Source organism: Natator depressus, chromosome 4 (genome assembly GCF_965152275.1).
Source record: "Natator depressus isolate rNatDep1 chromosome 4, rNatDep2.hap1, whole genome shotgun sequence".
Lineage (NCBI taxonomy): Eukaryota > Metazoa > Chordata > Testudines > Cheloniidae > Natator > Natator depressus.
The window spans coordinates 32,808,801-32,816,984 of NC_134237.1; positions in this window are offsets into that span (position 1 = coordinate 32,808,801).

Consider the following 8,184-nt stretch of genomic DNA (forward strand, 5'->3'; position numbering starts at 1 on the left):
ATCCATTATTAGTTCTTCTTCCCTGCTACATACTGGATCTACACTTTCCTTTGTCTTTCTCTTGCTCCTAGTGTATTTAGAGAACCTCTTCTTATTGCCTTATGTCCCTTGCTAGAGATTATTCATTTTGTGCATTAATCTTTCTCATTTTGTCCCCACATGCTTGTGCTCTTCTTTTGTGCTTTTCGTTAGCAATTTGTCCATATTTCCACTTTTTGTAGGATTCCCTGTGGATTTTCAGGTCATTAAAGAGCCCCTGATGCAGCCACAATGGTCTCTTGCTATTTTTCCTTCACATTGGTATAGTTTGTTGTTGTGCCTTTAATATTATCTCTTTGAGAAACTGCCAGCTCTCCTGAACTCCTCCTTCCCTTAGATTTTTTTCCTACGGCACCTTAACCTACAAATTCTCTGCGTTTGTTAAAGTCTGCTTTTTTGAAGTCCATTGTCATTGTCCTTCAGCTCTCTCTCACAATCATGTATAATATAAGTGGCCTAGTAGGCACTGTAACAACTATTAAACGTTTCCAAAGGTTCCCTGTTACACTGACATACCTTGCAGGAAATCAGTATAATCTGCACTGCAATACACAGTTACTGCAGTGGCCAAGAGATCCAAGGACACTTTTGAATTGCTAACATACATCAAGTAAGAGAATTTTAATCTTGATAGTACTAGGCATTGGGAGAATAGAACAAACCATCATGTGGCCTCTTTGCAACACAATAAATAGGCAGCCACTAGCTCTACTACAACTGAGGATCTGCCAGTATAATATATATAATCCTGTATTTAGTGGTTCATATATTAACTCAGTTGTCAACTCAGAGGCAGGACTGAAATTTAGCACAAAAACTCACTTTTGGAAACAGTTCTTTTTATACCCGTTTATAATTTACAATGAAAAAACCAAGATGATGTTTACTAGAGATGGGCTGAACAAACTCAGATTTGCAGACCGAAGGGTATATTGGATATTTTGACTGCTTCAACAACTTCTCAGTTAGTATGCAGAGCAGTGTTGAATGATACTCCCAAGAGTTGCATTTCCAAATAGATCACTGTTGAGCAGGGTGAGCTAGTTGATGATAGCATCAGCATAGCAAGGAAGGCCATCTGTCACAGGACTGGCCCATTTAAGAGAGAGCAGGGGGAAAGTGCCCCTGTTCCTTATCAGCTCACTCCAGTTGGGCTTAAAAGAGGGCACTTGGGTCCGAGAGGAAGAGAGACCTGGTGAGTAAGAGGTGCCTGGGAGGAGGAGGATTGGCAGGAGATGAGAGCTGTCAGAGCCAGAGGGTGTCTCCTGCGGGAAAGCTGAAGGCAAGAAGAGCAGCAAGCGTAGTTTGCTGGCTGACCTCTCTGAGCCAGGGCCAGAGGGTTGAAGGCAAGAGGAGCAGCAGAGGGAGATGCCTACGGGCTCTAAGGCAGAGAGCTGAAGGCAAGGGCTGTAGAAGGTTGACGGTAGGGGAGCACTGGAGGGACTTACCAACTGATGTCTTCATGCTGGAGAGCTGGACCGAAGGGAACAGAGAAGACCAGGGAGAGAATGATTTCCCAGCACAGAAGCTGTGGAGATTCCTGCTGGGAAGAATGGAGTTACACTCCAGCTGGAAGGGCTGGACTGGCTATCCTGTTATAGGGATGGAGGAGGATGGACAAGGAATCTAGGTGTGGTGGAAGACACCAGAGTATGATGAGGATGCACTCCCAGCAGAGAGGCTGGGGGTGGTTCCTACTGGGAAGACCAGAGTTTTAAACACTACATTCACTGGGGATCATATGAACTACGTTTTGGAACTTTTCTTACCAGACTATTTACATTATGTTTTGTAACAGCCTGGCTCCCAGGAGAGGCATTATTCAAGCAAGAGAGTGTGGCATAAAGTCCTTGGGCTACCTGAGAAGGGACACTGAGGCAAGCATGCCTCTCATGCTGCAGCTTGCTGCAGTAAGGCACTCCAGGCGGGACTACCTTCTTACACCATCTTTTTAGATGCTATCTAATGAAGCAATGTACAAACATGGAAGCTGATCCTGCACCTACTGACATCAATAGGAATTTTGCCATTGACATCAGTGGGTGCAATATCAGGCCTATGGTAAAGCCTTGTGAGTAGGGGTGTCATTCTGAATAATACATTTCCACAAATGTTCAGCATCTGGCTGAATAAACGAAATATTGGAGGCATTTTCAGGAAATGCATTATTCTGGGCTTTCAAGGACAAATGTTTTTCTGTAAAAATAGTCAAGTTGCACTTGCAGGAGGCTGTAAGTGTAAACTATCCAGTGGTCTGATGGGTGACATACACAGTCATGTACAGAGAGCCTCCCCTAACTCCTGGAAGCACGGAGACTATGTACCTTTGTGGGGTGTGCTCTGCTGGCCACTGCTGGGGGGACAGTGTCAGGACACCATCACCTTTCCCAGGGAACTACAGGTAGAGAAAGCTCCTGTGGTCTGCTCAGAGGAAGGACTGGAATTTTGTGGTGTGGGTAAGAAGCTCTTTATGCCCTCCCCCAACACTATATGTCAGAGTTAGGGAAAGGTAGAATCTGGCCCACAGAGAAAAATTGCATGATACAGAGAGGAGAGACGCCAAACACAGGAGTAGCCATCCTGGGTCTGCTTGAGAACAAAGGGAATAAGGATATTTGGTATCGGTAACCAGCAGCATCCTCCAGGCAAGACAGTAAGGAATGAGATGCACAGAAAGATATTACATTTCTTTACAAATCTTAGGGAATTATGATACCATTGGCCAAATTCTCATAGGTGCAGCAGGACCGTCGGATGCAGCAGAACCACCACTGTCCTGCTGCAGAGGGAAGGCCAGGGTGCAAAGAGGGCACTCGGGGTGCACCCCCTGAGTACCATACCTCTTCATCAGGCCCCTGGAAGGGGGCACAAGATGTGGGAATTTCGGATACACTGGCTAAAGTGTTCCACATGCTGTGCCAGGTTTGAGATGGTGGGTTCTCTCTCTCCCACCTACTTGCATATATCCAGTTCAGTTGGGGTGTGCACAGGGACCAGGATTTGGCCCCTAACTGAGCATGATTTGGTGGGTGGAAATCTGGAATGTCTGGGGAAGAATAATCCAAAACAGAGATCTTCAATGGGAGGGGAAAATTTGAAAAACAGTGAAGTCAAAAAGACCTAGGAGCCATAGTGGACAGTAAATTATACATGAACTTGCAATATGATATGGCAGTAACAAAACTCAATGTGATTTTAGGCTGCATAAGCAGAGGCATCACAAAGTGCAGCTCTCTGTTACGAAAAGCAACTCCATAAAAATGGCACCAGGAGATTCCACATTTACTGTGTCTCAATGATTTCCAGATCAAATTTACTCAGTTACAGTGCATGGGAAAAGATGTTATTTCTAATTGCCAGCCGTGCAAATTTACCCTGCTATCTGAAAGTCAAGCTGTGTTCCCATAAAATCACCAGTAACCAGAATCAACCTCAGCAGGATTAGAGGTGACACACCTCAATTTCACCCAGAACACACTTCAATTGGATCGGGGCCATTGATGGTGATGCATCAGCCAGACCCATCTTCACTTTCTTATTCCCTAATGAATTTGCTGTTAGATTTTTTTTGTTGGGGGGTGGGGAGTGAGAGGGTATGATGAGAAAATTTGATTGGGAAGTCAATGCGGTAATATAAGAATGGGATCTCACCATACTATTTTCTAGAGTCACTGTGGAGGGGAGGAAGAGGATTGGGGAAATAGGGGGATTCCAGAGGAAACCCTAAAAAAAAGTACCTTATGGTACTAATTGGATTTGGTTTCTTTTTTAAAAGTCCACAGACATTTCTTAGTTAGAAAAGTATAAAAATATTTAAAATAATAATCAAAACCAAAAGAGCTTATTCTGGCCCTCCCCTGACTTTACAAATGGCCTGGTGTCTCTTATGCAAAGTTTTCCAGGGACACTGTCAACTCCAAATCTAAGCAGAATAAAATAAACTGTATGAAAAATAGTTTCCTGTACTGCACTGCTGCCCCTGAGTCTCACTGTCAATGTCTGTGGTTTTAGAATCACTTTACAATATTTCAAAAATATTTTTCTTCCCCCTGTTGGTGTGTGAAAGACCCGCAGAGACAAAAGGGGAAACTAAGGTCCAGATTCTGTGGTTGTTCTGTGGGGGAGGACGTAAGGAACTTTCACACACCACCTTTGTAAGCTCTGGAAAGCATTACAGCCCTCACATTCTGTGGAATATCCAGCTGCTTCTTCCTTATTGCCCAGGGGCTGCACAATGCATAATCACTGTCTGTCCCTGAGCCCCAGGAGGCATTCTGTCTCACAGTGCAGAATTCCTACCAGTGCTCCTTCTGGGGTGGGATGGCTCTACAGGGCCCCTTAGTATATACGGCACAATTTAGCTCTAATTCACTGCCTATACAGGGGGAACAATGAAATGGGTTATATAGTAAGTGCTGTCACATGCCCAGAGAAACACTGAAACATCATTTCCCCCCTCTTGTCTCTTTTAGCAGTGGTTCTCAACATTTTCCATACCTGGACCGTCCAAAAACCCATCTACGATCTAGCATTGGTCCCCTTCCCATTTAACATTGAGGGAAGGGCAGGGTGGTCACAGCCTCCTGACACCTACTTGCAACCTCTCCACAGATCATGGTCCCCTATCTTATAGTACTGTAATTGTGGATGTTATTTCTAACTAGAGTGGGAAAACCAGAAGTGTAATGTTAAAGTTGTCCTGTAACCTAGAGGGAATTATAGACAGACTGATGCATATGGAAATTCTGTTACCCCAACCTCAGCTCTGGAGGGAAATGAAAACTCTGCCAGTATGTCAGCTACAATGTTCATGGTTCAATATATTTTAACATTTTTCAAGGCTATTAATTAGTGACCAGTGAAAACCCCAAGGGTATGGAGTTTGAGTCTAGAAAAATGGTAATATCCAAATTTCCACCAAACCAATAAATGACAATAACAAGAGATGAACAATTAAGTTAGGTACATTCCCATTCTGCAGTGTGGGAACTCACCCACACCTTAAGGAGAAGGGACACAGACCGTAGGGAGCTGGGAGTCAGACTGTATCTACACTACAACTTTCAGTTGATGCAAAGCCTCCACACTCAGGTGCATGCACAGTTGGCTGCTTGCATCAGCACTGTGCGTACTGACCAGAAATGTCTGCAACAATGTAAAGTTTGGTGCACCATGAGTAAGTATGCCAGTGCACGCCATGCCGCTGTCCAGCACGATGCCTTTTGGGATATTTTTGAAGTTCTTTGTCCAGGGATTTCAGGGAGCTACAGGTCAAGAACCCAACAGACCATTTTCTCCATTCCATGATACTTTCCACATCCCCTAATTTTTGCCTCATTATTTAAAATTCCTACAGTCCTGCACACCACTTTGCAGTCTCGGCCATCTCTCTGACAGAAGCTTAGAGCTCAGCACTGTTCTCATGTGCAGTCCTGTTACAGGACACGTCATTCTCCAGTATTTGCAGATCTCTGCTACAGTCGGGATGGTGAGGAGGACAATGAAGAGATGTTCCAGCTCAATAACTGGGTGCTGATGAACAGAGCGAAAAAAATGCCAGGTTGCTGCTAGCATTCACAGAGCAGCTCCACTTCTGGGCCCAAGAAACTAGCACTGATTGTAATGAAGGTTTAGTATGACAAGCAGTGTCTTCAGAACTTTCAGACGAGAAAGCCCACTTCCTTGAACTGTGTGCTGCCGAGCTCACCCCAGCCCTCTGGCACAGGGACACCAGAATGAGACCTGCACTGATAGTGGAGAAGCCAGTGGTGATCGTGCTCTGGAAGCTTGCAACACTGGATTGCTACCCATGAGAAGGCAATCATTCTGGAGATGGAAAATCCACAGTGCGGGTCACATTGACCCAAGTGCGTAAGGCCATTAAACATCTCTTGTTACACAGACCTGTGATGCTCAGTATCATGTAGGAATTAGTGGGTGGATTTTCAGCAACAGGGTTCCCAAACTGTGGTGGGGCAACGGACTGCAGCACCTCTCTCTTCTGGCAACAGCCCAACTTCATATTGAGTACATCACCAGAAAGGGATACTTTTCTATGGTTATGCAAGTGCTAGTGGATCACTGGGGGCTCTTCACTGATATCAGTGTGGGCTGGTCAGAGAAAGTGCATGATGCTGGCATCTTTAAGGACACCAGTACTTTTCAAAAACCTGCATGGAGGTACAGCTTTCCCAACCAGCAGATTACCACTGGAGATGATGAAATGTCAGTAGTGATTCTGGGGGACCCAGCCTACCCCTTGCTCCGCTGGCTCACGAAACTGTACAGTGACCACCTTGACAGCACCAAGGAAAGATTCATTTACCAGCTGAGTGGGTGCAAAATGATTGCAGAGATGCCAAGCTTGCTCTGAGACTTTTAGGGATTTTATGAAAAAAGTAGGGAGGAATTAGGGAGGTTCCTTGGATCGCTCTTCCACTGCTTGTGCTATCCCCACAGAAAGTGGGCCTCTCCCTTCCCCCTCCCCGCCACACACCTCACCCTGAAGAATTTGGGACCTCTCCCGCAACCCCTCTCCCCTCGCTCTCTGTGGTCAAGAGGAGTGCTGGCCCCGACCCTTGTTGCACCGTGGCACCTCACTGCCGAACAGGGAGGAAGGGAGAATCAATCCTAGGAAAGTTGCCCTCCTGTGCAACTCCTATGGCTCTTAATTACCTTGGCCAATTCCAGGCCTGGACCTCTTTCCCAGGATTACCCTCCTCTTCTCCCTCCTCTGCCACCATCACTTCCTCCTGCTCCTCCATCTTCTTCTCCCCCACAGACTGCGCAGTGAGGGTCTGATAGGAGGCAAGCCACAGCCATTGTCAGTGGAGTCTAGGGTGCTGGATTCACTGCCCAAGCCACAGGCTGTCTGTTGCACTCTAAGCACCCAGTGTGGACTCTGCTGTCATGCTTTAGATACATGGAGTATGTTAAGATAGTCCAACGGGGTCCACATGGAGCAATTACACAACAATGCACAGCCTGTGGCTTGGGTGGTGAATCCAGCAGTGCCCGAGCACATTCAACGTCACCGCAGCTCACCTCCTATCAGACCCTCACTGTGCAGTCTGTGCATGTGCCACAGGAGAGGCAGAGAAGAAGACTCCCCACTATTTGTTGTGTTGGTGACCCGTGTGCTGGCAAGTGAGATACACACACATGCCATCTATGTGTGAACTTGCAAAATTTGTGGATTTAAGCCTGAATTAGAAATTTCACAATTACATATACAATTTGAGAGGATTACAGAACATGAGGGAGGGTTGGCATCTCTGTGACTGTTGAATGGGCTTTGGGGAGGTTGAAGGAACATTGGCGTCATTTACTCAGACTGGATCTCAGCAGGAAAAACATCTTAGTGGTTATAGCTGCATGATGTGTACTGCATACTATCTGTGAGGCAAGATGGAGGGGCAAGGTTGACCAGCTGGCTGCTGAATTTGAATAGCCAGACATGAGAACTATTAGAAGGGCCAACCATTGAGCTCTGCAGCTAAAGGAGCCTTTTAAAAGAACACTTTAACAGTCAGCCACAGTGCAGTTCTCCGTTGCTTTCATGAAATATTCTCTCTTATGTACTTTAGATAATATCTTGGTTGGGTCTTTGCCTGCCGCTGTGAATTGTGTAATGCTTGGTGTGAACTAATAAAGATCCTCTTAATTTCCAAAAATAGGACTTTATTGTGTGCAGAACAGCAGCTAACAAAATTAAAGTTCAAACACACATATACAAGGTTAAAGAAACATTTACCAACACTGTTAACAGGGTCAACCATAGTTTACAATCCCAAATGAAAACGGAAGTAAAGAGTAAACATCTTCGGGAGAGGACTGCAGAGTATCCTCATGAAAGTTTCATCGAGATCTCTCAAGAGGATAAAAGAGATACCCCTATTCAGATAAACAGAGTACTCTGCATGGTCCCGCCATCTAGCCCAACAAGCCAAAGAAATGAAATGATGACACTGATTCTACCTCTGTTTGTTCTACCTCTACCCAGGCACAAGATAATGATATGATGTGGACTGTGTAACCAGACTGCTATATTACTATTTTTGAACTTATTCCCTAAGGTTGTATTTTACTACATTGTATCAGTGTAGCAATGACAAGTTGATACCTTTGTCTTAATTTATGGACGAA